Genomic DNA, 15720 nt, shown 5'->3' on the forward strand with positions numbered 1-15720 from the left:
GGGTGTAACTGTGCGCATGCTCTTGTATGTGCAGGCACGCGCACGTCACACCGCCCTCTGCTGGGTGTAACTGTGCGCATGCTCTTGTATGTGCAGGCACGCGCACGTCACACTGCCCTCTGCTGGGTGTAACTGTGTGCGCGCTCTCATGTGTGCATGCATGTGCACGTCACACTGCCCTCTGCTGGGTGTAACTGTGTGCATGCACTCTGAAGTGTGCATGCATGCGCACGTCACACTGCTCTCTGCTGGGTGTAACTGTGTGCGCGCTCTCATGTGTGCATGCATGTGCACGTCACACTGCCCTCTGCTGGGTGTAACTGTGTGCATGCACTCTGAAGTGTGCATGCATGCGCACGTCACACTGCTCTCTGCTGGGTGTAACTGTGTGCATGCACTCTGAAGTGTGCATGCATGCGCACATCACACCGCCCTCTGCTGGGTGTAACTGTGCGCATGCTCTTGTATGTGCAGGCACGCGCACGTCACACCGCCCTCTGCTGGGTGTAACTGTGTGTGCGCTCTCGAGTGTGCATGCATGCGCACATCACACCGCCCTCTGCTGGGTGTAACTGTGCGCATGCTCTTGTATGTGCAGGCACGCGCACGTCACACCGCCCTCTGCTGGGTGTAACTGTGTGTGCGCTCTCGAGTGTGCATGCATGCGCACATCACACTGCCCTCTGCTGGGTGTAACTGTGTGCGCGCTCTCGAGTGTGCATGCATGCGCACGTCACACCGCCCTCTGCTGGGTGTAACTGTGTGTGCGCTCTCGAGTGTGCATGCATGCGCACATCACACCGCCCTCTGCTGGGTGTAACTGTGCGCATGCTCTTGTATGTGCAGGCACGCGCACGTCACACCGCCCTCTGCTGGGTGTAACTGTGTGTGCGCTCTCGAGTGTGCATGCATGCGCACATCACACCGCCCTCTGCTGGGTGTAACTGTGCGCATGCTCTTGTATGTGCAGGCACGCGCACGTCACACCGCCCTCTGCTGGGTGTAACTGTGTGTGCGCTCTCGAGTGTGCATGCATGCGCACATCACACTGCCCTCTGCTGGGTGTAACTGTGTGCGCGCTCTCGAGTGTGCATGCATGCGCACGTCACACTGCCATGCAGTTCACAGCCTTGCTCTCTGCTGGCTGCTTGACCTAAGGGTGCTAAGCATGGCCAGTGCCCAGTCCTGGGTGCTGGAGAAGTCACTGCACGGCAAGCGGCCGCCTTGGCTACACCACAGCTGAGAGCTGGAGACCTCTCCCTTCTCAGGGAGCTTTGCCCTAGAACGTCACGGACTCTTTTCCATTCCCCGCCCACCAGGCCCTGCTCCGTCGCTAAGCAGAAACCCTGCCCTGCCTCCAACGCCTGCTCTCTGCAGGGCTGGGGCCTAGGCCCGGAACGGAGCGATGTCCCAAGGGGAAGGAAATGCTCCAGCTGTCGCTGCACCGAGCCCTACAGCTGGAGCAGGGCGTGAGTCAGCGGGGAGCCTCCCCCTTCGCTGCCCTCGCCTGGTCGGGGTCACGGGCACAAATGACTCCCCCGCGGGTGGCTGGGGCCGGCAGTAAGTGCGGTCCACCCTGCTCGCCAGGCTGCGCCAGCTCCCCTTGCTGGACATGCTGCCCGAGTTGCCTGTTCAGGCCGAGGCCACGTGGCCAGGAGCCGATGCGCGCGCGAGGCTGAGAACTCAGGACGTCTGCACGGCCCGTGGAGCAGCTGCAGCCAAGGGCGGAGGCAGGGGTGTCTGCGGCGGCAGCTGGCGGGCAGAGTTCCCTCCCTTGGCAGGGTCCCGCCCAGGCAGGTGACAGCCCTACAGCACAACTGCCCCATAGTGTGAGCTGGGTGTGGCACGGTGACGCCACCAGGCACTGCGGTTCACACTCCCTCCACTCAGCGGGGACCCTGCTCAACATGGCCCCGAGGGAGGGCACAGTCCCTCGGTCCTGGGCAGCTGACTTGCCGAAGGAAGAGGAACAGCTCTCTGCCCTGCAGACCAAGAGGCAGGGGACTAGGCCCCAAGGTGAGCTCACCCCTCAGTAGCCATCAGGTGCCAAGCACCCTGAAGGGAACTCACCTGGCAACATCCAGCAGGAGCATTTCAGAGAGACTGGCCCTCGGCAGCGGGGGGGACCTCCCTACCACACCGAGCAGGGCCCAATGCCCGGCGTGACTGGCACCCCTTGCCCAGGGGCACTGGAGTGCTTACTTGCCTTTACAGAAACTAGCAACAAGGGCTGATTCAGCAAATGTTAATTTATGTCCCAGGCCAGAGGTAGCATGAAGCAATTAGTGATAGAATGGTGATGTCGCACTAAAGATTATTTATCGTGTCACTGAGCTCACGGCTGGGTTTAAATTAGACACTGGTGGGATTTAAACATCTTTCAGGAATGCCATCCCCGCCCCCGCCCTCGCCCTGCCTCGCATCTGGCTCAGCTCAGCACTGGCCTCCCCACCACCCAGGAGCAGCAACCCAAGCCCCCGCTCGCTGCCCCACCTTCCCTCCAGCACCCCTGGAACTGGCGTAGCCAGGAGCTCCCTCCTCACCCAGCCTGGCCTGCAACCCCCCCCAGCATCGCCTGCTGGCAGACACTGGGGCTGGAGTAGCCAGAACCCCTCCCCCCTACAGCCAGTGCTCCTGCCACCCTGCCCCTTGCTAGCAGAGCCCCGGACTGGAGAAGCCCTACAGACGGCACTTCCCCCCTGGCCCTTCCAGGAGCATCCCAGGCCCCTTGCAGACGTGGGGAGCCGGGGCAACACAGAACCGTAGACGAGCCAGATGCACGGCAAGGGAGAACCCCCCAAACAAGTTAACTCGTGAGCGGCATGGGAGCCACGCACCCCACAAGGCCCTCGGAGCCACCAAGGGGCAGCAGCTCGCAGAGGCAGCACCACCAGCTTTAATCTCAGTCACGTGGCTGTGACGGACCGGGCCGTGTCTGGGCACAGCTTAGGGCGTCCGCTCAGGGCGAATTGCTCAAATCCGGGGCTCTTTACAGTCCCCCTGACTGGCGACCTCTCCAAACAGGCCACAAACCAGTCTCACAGAGCGCTTCAGCAGCCTGCCTGAAGCCTCCCGAGCAAAACCCCTCCGACACCCCAGCAATATCCGTGCCCCAGATGGCCCCGGGCCTATACACAGGTGGGGGGTCCTAGCACCCAATCCCACCTACCCCGAACAAGTTCTGTCCGGTTCCAAGAAACCAGCCACAGATCCCTGGTCAATTTACCCTCTGGACCTTACCACAAATCACGCTGGGCCAATCCTTTAGAATCTATATCTAAAGGTTTATTATTACAAGAAAGAAAAGCCTGAGAGTAAGGTTATTAAAGTACAGTACGTTACATGCACCGAATCTCCCAGTTCTCGATGCAGGCTCTAGCAGAGATGTTGCAGCTGCTGGTTACAAGTCCTTATTGCACATCCTGCAATCAGGATGGGTTCACAGGTCTTCCGGGCTCTTCGATCCCTGCAGTGCTGCCTCTGGGATGAAGTGCTGAGCTGAGAACAAAATGGCATCGACCACATGGCCTCTTTATACTCCTTCCTGGCCTCTTCTTGTATGCAGCAAGTCACCTGGTCAGAGGCCAATCTCTATGTTTCCTGCTGGCTGCCCTCAGGTGACAAATCCCATTCTTTGGGTGTGTCCATAGCCTATTGAGAGCCATTGTTCCACAGGGCTTTGCTACTCAGCCTGTCCATAGCCATGCTTAACCACATTCAGAGAAATATTCAGCTTCCACACAGATTACAGTTTCCTACCTACACACACAGACATTATACACTCACATAAATAGTGTACATAAGATTAACAAACAATAAGCTCCCATTCAATACCCCACATGGCTCCCCCCATATCAATTTCTGGGGCCAACACCCCCACCTAGGGGTGCAGCAGCGATCTGGCTGCTTCCCTCCAATTTGGTAATGTGACAGTGGCCACTTCGAGTCCTTCTCGGCGCCACGTCCCTTGTGCTCTGAGCTGGCCTGGAACTTCCCCAACTCTTCCCCATTTGCCTGGTCACCCAATGCAGCCCAGCCCCTGGCGCCCCCCCGCTGCCTGGGCCCACACCCCCGACGTGCCCCAGTCTGCTCCAGGGAAGGCCTCCATTTGCAATGCCCAGCAGGGCAGCGGGACGCAAGCTGGCTAAGCCCCCCAGCGAGGGCCGGCAGCTGTTCCGTGTGGCCCCAAGGCCACGTGCACCAGCATCTGCCCTGCGGGGACACGGCCAGTGGCTCGCTCTGAGCAGCTCCTGCAGCGGGTGGGAGGCCCTCCTCTCGCAGGCCATATTGTGTCACTAGCCCTCCCACTCAGCACAGCCCTGCGCAAGACCTGACAGCCGGGCGACGGCGCCTCTGCCAATACGGGGGGGGGGGCACCAGGAACACCCACGTCAGGCCCTAGAGGCTCGCGCCCACCAGCCACAGCCGGGCAGGCTCTGAGACACGGGACTTGGGGGGGGGGCAGGCCCGCATGGTGCCCCCCCCGAGGTCGGGCGCTCAGAGGATGCTTCGCACGGAAGCCGGGGACAGGGCCACACTCACTTTCCTCCTGCGTTTCCCAGGCAACGCCAGGCACTCGGCGGTGAGAACTCCCTGGCTCTGGTCCGGTAATGGAGGAAGGGGCGAGTCTCACGCAGAGCCATTGTGTGGGACCCGGGGTCAGACATCTGGAGAAACGACACCGACATCCAGCGCAGCCGTTCCAGAGTTGGCAGCTCCCACCGCGGGAGCCTCCGTGCTGCAGCTCCCTCCGTGCTCACAGCTGGGAGCGGATCCCGGCCCAGGGCCGCCCGGCAGAGCGCGGCCCCAGTGACCCGACGCACTTGGCACATACAATTCTGGACCGTTCCGCTGCTCTGGGGTGAACGGCCCCCCGTGTCGGCTCCTTCCCACCCTTCGCACAGCACCTCCACGGGCGCGCATCGGGCTCAGCTCTCCCGACTCAGGCCCCGGGCGGCGGCAGGACCTGGGCTTATCACACAACTTGCCGAGTGAAGGCAGGTGGCCTGGGAATGTGCTCTTGGTGCAGCCCCCAAACCACTCTGGGCACCTCATGGCGCGTTGCAGAGCTTCCCGCACCTCTCTGAACGCCTCCCCATAGCCACCGGCTCTGGCCGCACCCCTCAGACGGCCCCTGGCGATTCCCCCTTCAGAGAGAACTCCAGGCATCAGCCACGGTGGTCCGGCAGGCCCACTTGGGTCAGTACCTGTGGCTCTTCCCTTGGGGCGTCTGTGGCTAGCCAGGGATCTAGACCCAAAACAGCTGCATTATTGACCTGAAGAGGAGGACTGACGAGCGCAACAAAACCCCCCGCCCCCACTCTTCACCCCTAAGCCTGCCCATTTCCTGGCTGCTCTGCAAGGCCTACGAACTCAGCCCACTCAGGCATGCGTGGGGGTCCGTCTGCCTAGGCCCCAGTCAGCTCCCTGCCTGCTTGTTCGCTTTGTTCCTAGCAGTGACAACAGGCCTTGCTACTTGGCTGGAGCTCAGGAGGTGGGTTCTGCCTAGGCAATGGCTCAGCCTCTGCCTGGTGACCCTGCTTACCAGCCCAGCTTTACCTAGCCCCGCTGTCGGTCCCCCCACTCAAACCCAACAGCCCCCAGTTACGTGGCATGGCTCGTGGCCACATGCGGTACTCCCGCCTGAGGGGAGCGGCTCCCGCCCTGCACTGGGGAGCCAGCACAGCCAGCGGGGGATTTTAGGGCAACTTTTGCGATCCTGTTCTCCTCAAAGCCCCAGGCCCTGGAGTCAGCTGACCACACAATCGCAGCAGGCTCATTTTAAAGCAGGCGACTGTTCTTCCTCATGATGGGGAGAATCTGGAGCCTGTTCCTCCAGGGGCCCAAAGGCCACGCAATACAAGACAATGCAACGGAAATCCCTGAACTGCTCACGGTCCTGCCCCAGGAAGCTCATCGTCCGAGCTAAGATGCAGCACAGCAAGGGGGAAACAAAACAGCAGGGTGAGAAAGGACAGCGTAAAGCATCGGGCAGTGTCCCTTCAAGTGGGGTGAGCCCTCTCGGGTGGTTCTGAAGCTCCCAGCCCAAGGCAGCATAGACGGGCACGTAACAGGCCCTGCCAGCCTGCTCGTAGCGAGCATGCTCATTTGGACCTGCTGCACCCAGTGCCTCCTTGTCTTAGGGTCCCCCAGACCACGTGGCTCTGGCAGCACAGCCAAGGCAAGGCTCTGAGATGATATGGCTCCGGCAGCATGTCCAAGGCTCAGCTCTGTGCTGCTTTTGCTGGGGGCTTGGCTCGGAGACCACAGCATTTTCCTAGCAGGGCCGGGGCATGGCTGGGGGCTGGGCGCGGAGATGGCCTGGGTGGGAGCTCGGTGCTGAGGCGGTGCAGCTGGGTCTCGGCTGGGGGCTGGGCGCGGAGACGGCCTGGGTGGGAGCTCAGCAACGAGGCGGTGCAGCTGGGTCTCGGCTGGGGGCTGGGCGCGGAGACGGCCTGGGTGGGAGCTCGGCGCCGAGGCGGTGCAGCTGGGTCTCGGCTGGGGGCTGGGCGCGGAGACGGCCTGGGTGGGAGCTCAGCAACGAGGCGGTGCAGCTGGGTCTCGGCTGAGGACTGGGCGCGGAGACGGCCTGGGTGGGAGCTCGGTGCCGAGGCGGTGCAGCTGGGTCTCGGCTGAGGGCTGGGCGCGGAGACGGCCTGGGTGGGAGCTCGGCGCCGAGGCGGTGCAGCTGGGTCTCGGCTGGGGGCTGGCGCGGAGACGGCCTGGGTGGGAGCTCGGCGCCGAGGCGGTGCAGCTGGGTCTCGGCTGAGGACTGGGCGCGGAGACGGCCTGGGTGGGAGCTCGGTGCTGAGGCGGTGCAGCTGGGTCTCGGCTGAGGGCTGGGCGCGGAGACGGCCTGGGTGGGAGCTCAGCGCCGAGGCGGTGCAGCTGGATCTCGGCTGAGGACTGGGCGCGGAGACGGCCTGGGTGGGAGCTCGGCGCCGAGGCGGTGCAGCTGGATCTCGGCTGAGGACTGGGCGCGGAGACGGCCTGGGTGGGAGCTCGGCGCCGAGGCGGTGCAGCTGGGTCTCGGCTGGGGGCTGGGCGCGGAGACGGCCTGGGTGGGAGCTCGGCACCGAGGCGGTGCAGCTGGGTCTCGGCTGGGGGCTGGGCGCGGAGACGGCCTGGGTGGGAGCTCGGCGCCGAGGCGGTGCAGCTGGGTCTCGGCTGGGGGCTGGGCGCGGAGACGGCCTGGGTGGGAGCTCGGCGCCGAGGCGGTGCAGCTGGGTCTCGGCTGGGGGCTGGGCGCGGAGACGGCCTGGGTGGGAGCTCGGCGCCGAGGCGGTGCAGCTGGGTCTCGGCTGGGGGCTGGGCGCGGAGACGGCCTGGGTGGGAGCTCGGCGCCGAGGCGGTGCAGCTGGGTCTCGGCTGGGGGCTGGGCGCGGAGACGGCCTGGGTGGGAGCTCGGCGCCGAGGCGGTGCAGCTGGGTCTCGGCTGGGGGCTGGGCGCGGAGACGGCCTGGGTGGGAGCTCGGCGCCGAGGCGGTGCAGCTGGATCTCGGCTGAGGACTGGGCGCGGAGACGGCCTGGGTGGGAGCTTGGCGCCGAGGCGGTGCAGCTGGATCTCGGCTGGGGGCTGGGCGCGGAGACGGCCTGGGTGGGAGCTCGGCGCCGAGGCGGTGCAGCTGGGTCTCGGCTGGGGGCTGGGCGCGGAGACGGCCTGGGTGGGAGCTCGGCGCCGAGGCGGTGCAGCTGGGTCTCGGCTGGGGGCTGGGCGCGGAGACGGCCTGGGTGGGAGCTCGGCGCCGAGGCGGTGCAGCTGGGTCTCGGCTGGGGGCTGGGCGCGGAGACGGCCTGGGTGGGAGCTCGGCGCCGAGGCGGTGCAGCTGGGTCTCGGCTGGGGACTGGCGCGGAGACGGCCTGGGTGGGAGCTCGGCGCCGAGGCGGTGCAGCTGGGTCTCGGCTGGGGGCTGGGCACGGAGACGGCCTGGGTGGGAGCTCGGCGCCGAGGCGGTGCAGCTGGGTCTCGGCTGGGGGCTGGGCACGGAGACGGCCTGGGTGGGAGCTCGGTGCCGAGGCGGTGCAGCTGGGTCTCGGCTGGGGACTGGCGCGGAGACGGCCTGGCTGGCCCTGTGGCTCCCTGGCCCGCCGAGGGCTGCACTGGGGAAGCGAAGCGCTTACACAGTCTGAGGATTAGTTAACCATTCAGGCTCCAGGTGCAGCGCTGGGGCTGACACCTCCGGGCCCAAGCAGAGCCTCTGCCCTCCCCTCCCTGGTCTTGGAAGCTTTTTCCGTTTCACCCAGGCCCAGGGTGGAGGTTTTTGGTTTGTCGCCTCCTTTCTGAGGAGCAGGGACACTGAAGGCCAGGCCCAGCTGTCGGATGCCAGAAGGGTCCAGGGGGAAGAGCCGTGCAGGTGCTACCCTCTGGGAGGAACATCGGGACAACACATGCCCGGACTCCTGAGGGGGAGGAGGCCGCGTGTGCTCTCCTGCCCGAGCAGAGAACTCAATGGCTGGGGCTGTCGCCCGCAGCCCCTTCCACCAATAGCAAACTCGCTGGAGGTTGGTTTGGCAACGACCCCCTGCCCTCCAGGCACCACCTGCGACACTGGTGCAGCACCAAAGCCGGGGGTGCCACTCGCTACCGCTCGACCTGCATTCCTGCCTTAGAGAGGGGCGGAGGCGCTACGTCTTCCCCTCGGCCAGCTCCTCCAAGGCACTGCAGCTGCGGGCACCAGGCAGCATACCCAGCATGGCCCGGCCGAGGCTGCCAGCCCACAGCGAGCCAATCCTGGGCTGCTCGGTGCTCCCGACAGGGCCCCCAGGGGCAGAGAGGCAGCCAGAATTGGACCAGGTCTCATTCTTAGAAAGCAAAACGAACTTGCCTCTCTACACGGACCCTTGGAGATGCACGAGCCCCCTTCCCCCCAAGAGCCCTCAGAGGCCCCAGAAAGCCAGCCCCTCCTTTCCCCTGACATTTATCATTCGCTAAATGCCACGACAGCAGCGGCAGCTGGGGAAGGTGCCCGCAATGAACCCCAGCGCCTGTTAGCGCAGGATCCCTGCCTGGATTTATGAGGGCTCAGAGGCGCGTTTCCCCGCCAAGGCACAGGAAGCAATTAACTATTAATACAAGCATTACTGAGCTCCCCACAGGGGCATGTTTAATGCATGCGCAGGAAAGGAAAGGACACAGCTCCACCGTGGCTCTCAACTGGCGAGCCGCACAGAACACGGGACGTGGCCCCTTGCCGCCAGCCCAGCGCCAAGCTGCCCTCACGGAGGGGGCGAATGCTCCTCCTGCCAACGACCCCCACCCACCCCAGGCACATACCGGGACGTGAAAGCCAAGCAGCAGGTGTCCTCCTGCTTCTCTTCCCCGCCCAGGGACCCAGAGCGCCAGACTGTGCCTCCAGCTGCAGACGGGAAGGCAGAGCCACACTGCCACTGCTCTGCTCTGCCCAGAACCCACCCGCCAGAGCCGAGGCGTCTGCTCTGCCCCCTAGAGCAGCGGGTGTTGAACCTCCCGGGCAGCAGCTGCCTGCTCCTGGAGAAGCAGCTTTCTGAGCTCTTTGTTCCGGCCAGGGATTTGGGGATTTTCATTCCTCCTCCCAGGAACAGCTGCCAGGCTCCGGAAGGTGCCAGCCAGGGACTCCAAAGGCCCTTCCATCGGGACAGCGACTCCAGCGACGAGGTAGCTGGACTGCCCCAGCAGAGTCAGGCCAGTGCCCGGGGGGGACAGCCATCTGCGAATGGGGGTCAGAGCCGCCATAGAACCACCCTGAAGGGGGTCATGGGGATTGACCAGCTGGTGCAGGAGGCTGGGGGACTGCCATTCTCACATCTGAAGGCAGCAGTCTGGAAGCTTTCAGCAGCTGCAGGAGATACCTGGAGGTGGGTCTGATCTCCCCCCTCCAGGGCCTGCCTGTCCCTACCTTGCCCAGCAGACTAGCAGGGGAGCCCAGTCAATGGTAGGCACTCCCAGCCCTGCCCCTCTGCTGCCAGTAGCTAGATCCCAGAGCAAGGTCTGATGTCACACCCTGCGGCACGCTCTTCATGGCTAGGGCTGCCAGATGGTTTCAACAAAAACACTGGCCATGCTCGCCGTGACATCACAATCGACATTACAGCTGATTGAGAAAATACTGGCCATGCTCGCCGTGACATCACAATCGACATTACAGCTGATTGAGAAAACACTGGCCATGCTCGCCGTGACATCACAATCGACATTACAGCTGATTGAGAAAACACTGGCCATGCTCGCCGTGACATCACAATCGACATTACAGCTGATTGAGAAAATACTGGCCATGTCTATTTTCTCAGCTCTAGTTCCTGTTTGTTTCCCGGACAGAAAGCTCAAATACTGGACTGTCTGGTTCAAAACTGGACGCCTGGCAGCCCTATTCATGGCCCGAATTCGGTGGGGCTCGACAGGGCATGCAGGACAACAGGCCTGTGGACTATGGTGGCTGGTGCCACCTGCTGTCCATTTCTGAGAACAGGCTGGCAGGGAAGAGCAGGCCTAGCCTGACCCCCCCGCTTTTCCCTGGCATGGGGAGCTAAGGCAGCTACATGCCAGCTGTGACATAGTGGGGGGGGGGAACTTGCTGGTTTCTATGGGTCTGTGGTAACCCCACTGGCTGCCGCCGGTACCACAGCCCAGAAGGACAGGGATGGGTCATTATGCAAAGGGATCTCTCAACCGGTCAGACCAGCTACCCCCATGGAGAGGAATAAAGGAAGGTGGATGCTGCCCTGGCTGGGGGGCAGGGCTGGAAGTTAGTTAGTTAGTTTCTGTCTGGGAGCATGGAGGAAGCAGCCTCAGCAACAGGCTGGGGGGTTTAGAAGCCGAGACCCCCCCCATATCAAGGGGGGCTGAGGCATCCTAGGCCTGCCCTGTAACCTGATGACATCTGTGCTGTGCTGTATTCTGGAGAAGCAATAAACCACCTCTATTCTACTGGCTGACAGAGTCTGTTCATGCCATTTTGGGGGTGCAGGAGACACGGGACCCCCAACGCACCGTCACACTGGTGTCAGAAGTGGGATCCACTGCACCCCGTGAATGGAGCTTCCAGCGGCGAGCAACAAGGCGCAGTAGAAGCAAGAGCCCTGGAGCCAGGCGTGCTGGAAACAGAGCGAAGCGGTTCCTGGGAATCGTGGGGCGCTGCAGCACTAGACTGGTGAGTCTGCACCGAGGGGCCCAGCGGGCAGATGGCCTACGCCCGACTCTTGAAGGCAGAGCTGGTGGAGCTGTGCAGAGAGAGGGGCTTGCCTGTGCGGAAAGCAGCCAAGGCCCAGCTGATTGCTCAGCTAGAAGAGAATGACCAGCCACAGGGCCAGGATCTTGTCCCCAGGGGGAGCAGCCAGACCCCTCCTGAGAGTGTGTCAGGCTCAGAGAGGGGAAGGAGCGCTGGAACTCACCGGAGAGACGGGACAGCTTCCCCCAGGAGGTCTACAAGCTGTAGCCCATCTAGGGCAGGGGCCAGCCCAGCAGAGCTGCGGCGGCTGGAGATCCAGCTGCGGATCAAGGAATTGAAAGTAGAGGACCGAGAGAGGGACCGCCAGGACCGAGAGAAGGAGCGCCAAGATCGAGAGAGGCAGCGACAGCATGAGTTGGCCATGGCAGAGCGGAGAACTGGCAGGGCACCGGCTGTGCCAAGAGTGGATGGGCCCCAGGGTCCCAGGACTGCCAGATGCTTGGAGAGGCTCGTGGTGGCCCAACTGAAGGACCTGGGCGACATAGACGGGTTCCTCAGCTCCTTTGAGAGGGCCTGTGGACTGCAACGGGTCCCCCCAGCTGACTGGCTGCAGGAGCTCATCCCCGCACTGAGCCAGGAAGCGGCCGGAGTGCTCAGTCAGCTGGAGGACCTACAGCCAGGGGATTACAACCGAGTCAAGGAGGCACTGCTGCACAAGTTCGGGCTGACCCCCGAGATGTACAGGAAGAAGTTCCGGGGGGTACAGAAAGGGCCACGGGAGACCTATGTGGATCTGGCCTCCCGCCTGGCGCAATACTGCCGCAAGTGGGTGTCAGGAGTCGGAGCCCAGACCACAGAGGAGCTGCTCAAGCTGGTCCTGATGGAGCAGTTCTATGAAGCGTGCCCACCCAAACTGAGGCTATGGCTCAAGGACCGGAGACCAGAGAACCCCCAGGAGGCCGGGAGGCTGGCGGATGAGTTCATGGAGAGCCGGTCCGGGTGTGAACGGGAGTCCCGGAGAGAAAGGGAACCGCGCAGAGACCGGATCTCGGCTGAGCGACGGAGGGAGTCAACTACGAGGCGAGCCCAGAGAACAGGTCGTCTGTGCCCCAGAGAACCAGCCATGGCCTGGACAGAGACAGCCCAAAGCCTAACTTGCCAGCGCTGTGGGCAAAAAGGCCACAAGAGGGCTCAGTGCACCAGGTCCCAGGACCGGGGACTTTCCAGGGTTAACTGGCTGGGGCGGGAGGAAGGGCAGGCTGCCCCAGAGGCAGGGGCTGGCAGGCAAACCTCAGCTCAGAGAGAGGGGAAGGATGCTCAGTGCACCTCCCCTGGGAGGTCTGATTATCAGGAGGCGGATTTCTCTGTGTACCGGGTGGGGGCAGGACGGCCCCTGCAGAGCGAGTGCCTCATACCCCTGGAGGTGGATGGTAGGAAGGTGACGGGCTTCTGGGACACGGGGGCGGAGGTGACTCTGGCCCGATCCGACATAGTGGCCCCGGAGCGGATACTACCCCACGCGCAGCTGACCCTGAAGGGCATAGACGGGTCCCCGTTTAAGGTGCCTGTAGCCAGGGTGCATCTGAAATGGGGGGCCAAGGAAGGCCTCAAGGAAGTGGGGGTGCACCCGCACTTGCCCACCGAGGTGCTGATGGGGAATGACCTAGAGGAGTGGCCCCATGAATCCCAGTGGGCTCTAGTCACTACCTGGAGCCAGAACCAGCGGGGGGCTGACAACGTGGGTCCAGGGAAGGACTCCTGGCAGCGTCCTCAGGGTCCCATCCCAGTGGACACGGGGTCCAGCCAGGCTGGGACTCCGGACCCAGGCAAAGGTGGGGAACAGGTCCCGATCCCTGCCTCAGCAGCTGAATTCCAGGCTGAGGTGCAGGCAGACCCCTCCTTGCAGAGGCTGAGGGACCAGGCTGGCCTCCATGCAGCTCAGCCCCGGGGGAGAGGTGGCCAGGAGAGATTCCGGTGGGAGCGGGGATTCCTGTTCCCCCCGGGAAGGCGAGGGCATGGGGGGTCCAGCGGCAGCTGGTCGTCCCCCGAAAGTATCGCCTCAAGCTGCTGTATTTGGCCCACCACGTCCCCATTGCGGGCCACCGGGGGATCCGGAGCACCCGGCTGAGGCTGCTCCAGCACTTCTATTGGCCGGGAATCTTTACAGCCGTGCAGCGGTACTGCCGGTCCTGTGACTCCTGCCAGAGGGGCGGGAAGGCCCAAGACAGGAGGAAAGCGGCTTGGGGGTCTCTACCCCAGATAGAGGACCCTCTGGGTTTGCTGAGAGAGTTATGGGAGGGGAAGCCCCCCCTGGATGGAGCATCGGGGGTGGAAGCCGCCCTGGCTGTCCAGAGAAGGCTCACTGGGCTCATGGCCCCGGCCCGAGAGACCCTGGCCAGAGATCAAGGCCAGCGGAAGGGTGGGTGTGACCCCCGAGGACAGGCCTGTGCCAGTCCCCCCGGAGTGGTGCGGTGAGTGGACAGAGGGAAGCCAATTCATGTGGGGCCTCGCCGTGGCCGGCCCGAGTCAAGGGGAGCACTCATGTCCCCAGGGCGGGTTCCCACGCAGAGGACCCGAACTTCCCTAGGTCACGAGCAGAGTGACCCTGCTCAGTTCGCTCTCGGAGGGGAGAGAACTGTGACGTAGTGGGGGGGGGGGGGGAACTTGCTGGTTTCTATGGGTCTGTGGTAACCCCACTGGCTGCCGCCGGTACCACAGCCCAGAAGGACAGGGATGGGTGTGACATAGTGGGGGTAATTGCTGGGCTGTGGTGACCCCTGCTGTCTGGAGCAAGACCCAGCAGGGAAAACCTCGCTAGGCAGAGGTAAGGCCAAACTGGTTGAACCAGTGGCCAGACACCCCCCATGGAGAGGAACAAAGGAAGGTGGAATGCGGCCCTGACTGGGGGGGCAGGGCTGCAAGGGAATTTGGTTAGTTACTGTGGGAGAGCATGGAGGAGAGCCTAGGAGAAGGGGCTGGAGTTTAGGGGCCCAGTCTCCCCCATCTCAAGGGGGCCTGAGGCATCCTAGCCCAGCTCTGGGACCAGACTACATCTGTGCTGTGCTGTATCCTGGAGAGGCAATAAACTTCCTCTATTCCACCGGCTGGTGAAGTCTGTTTGTGCCATTTCGGGGTGCAGGAGACAGGGAACCCCCAACGCGCCGTCACACTGGTGTCAGAAGTGGGATGCACTGCACCCCGTGGATGGAGCTTCCAGCGGCAAGCGACAAGGCGCAGTAGAAGCAAGAGCCCTGGAGCCAGGCGTGCTGGAGACAGAGCGAAGCGGTTCCTGGGAATCGTGGGGCGCTGCAGCACTAGACTGGTGAGTCTGCACCAAGGGGACCAGCGGGCAGATGGCCTACGCCCAACTCTTGAAGGCAGAGCTGGTGGGGCTGTGCAGAGAGAGGGGCTTGCCTGTGCAGAAAGCAACCAAGGCCCAGCTGATTACCCAGCTGGAAGAGAATGACCAGCCACAGGGCCAGGATCTTGTCCCCAGGGGAAGCAGCCAGACCCCCCCTGAGAGTGTGTCAGGCTCAGAGAGGGGGAGGAGCGCTGGAACCCAACGGAGAGATGAGACAGCGTCTCCCGGGAGGCCTGCAAGCCGTAGCCCATCTAGGGCAAGGGGCAGCCCAGCGGAGCTGCGGCGGCTGGAGATCCAGCTGCGGATCAGGGAATTGGAAGTAGAGGACCGAGAGAAGGACCGCCAGGACCGAGAGAGGGAGCGCCAAGATCGAGAGAAGGAGCGCCAAGATCGAGAGAGGCAGCGACAGCATGAGCTGGCCATGGCAGAGCGGAGAACCGGCGGGGCACCGGCTGCGCCAAGTGCGGATGAGCCCCAAGGTCCCAGGACTGCCAGACGCTTGGAGAGGCTCGTGGTGGCCCAATTGAAGGTCATGGGTGACATAGACGGGTTCCTCAGTGCCTTTGAGAGGGCCTGTGGACTGCAACGGGTCCCCCCAGCTGACTGGCTGCAGGAGCTCATCCCCGCACTGAACCAGGAGGCGGCCGGAGTGCTCAGTCAGCTGGAGGACCTACAGCCAGGGGATTACAACCGAGTCAAGGAGGCACTGCTGCACAAGTTCGGGCTGACCCCCGAGATGTACAGGAAGAAGTTCCGGGAGGTACAGAAAGGGCCACGGGAGACCTATGTGGACCTGGCCTCCCGCCTGGCGCAATACTGCCGCAAGTGGGTGTCTGGAGTCGGAGCCCAGACCGCAGAGGAGCTGCTCAAGCTGGTCCTGATGGAGCAGTTCTATGAAGCGTGCCCACCCAAACTGAGGCTGTGGCTCAAGGACCGGAGACCAGAGAATCCCCAGGAGGCCGGGAGACTGGCGGACGAGTTCACGGAGAGCCGGTCCGGGTGTGAACGGGAGTCCCGGAGAGAAAGGGAACCGCGCAGAGACCGGATCTCGGCTGAGCGACGGAGGGAGTCAACTACGGGGCGAGACCAAGGAACAGGTCGTCTGCGCCCCAGAGAACCAGCCAGGGCCTGGACAGAGACAGCCCAAAGCCTAACTTGCCAGCGCTGTGGGCAAAAAGGCCACAAGAGGGCTCAGTGCACCAGGTCCCGGGA

The sequence above is a fragment of the Pelodiscus sinensis genome, chromosome 17 (assembly GCF_052426305.1).
Source record: "Pelodiscus sinensis isolate ZL-2025 chromosome 17, ASM5242630v1, whole genome shotgun sequence".
NCBI lineage: Eukaryota > Metazoa > Chordata > Testudines > Trionychidae > Pelodiscus > Pelodiscus sinensis.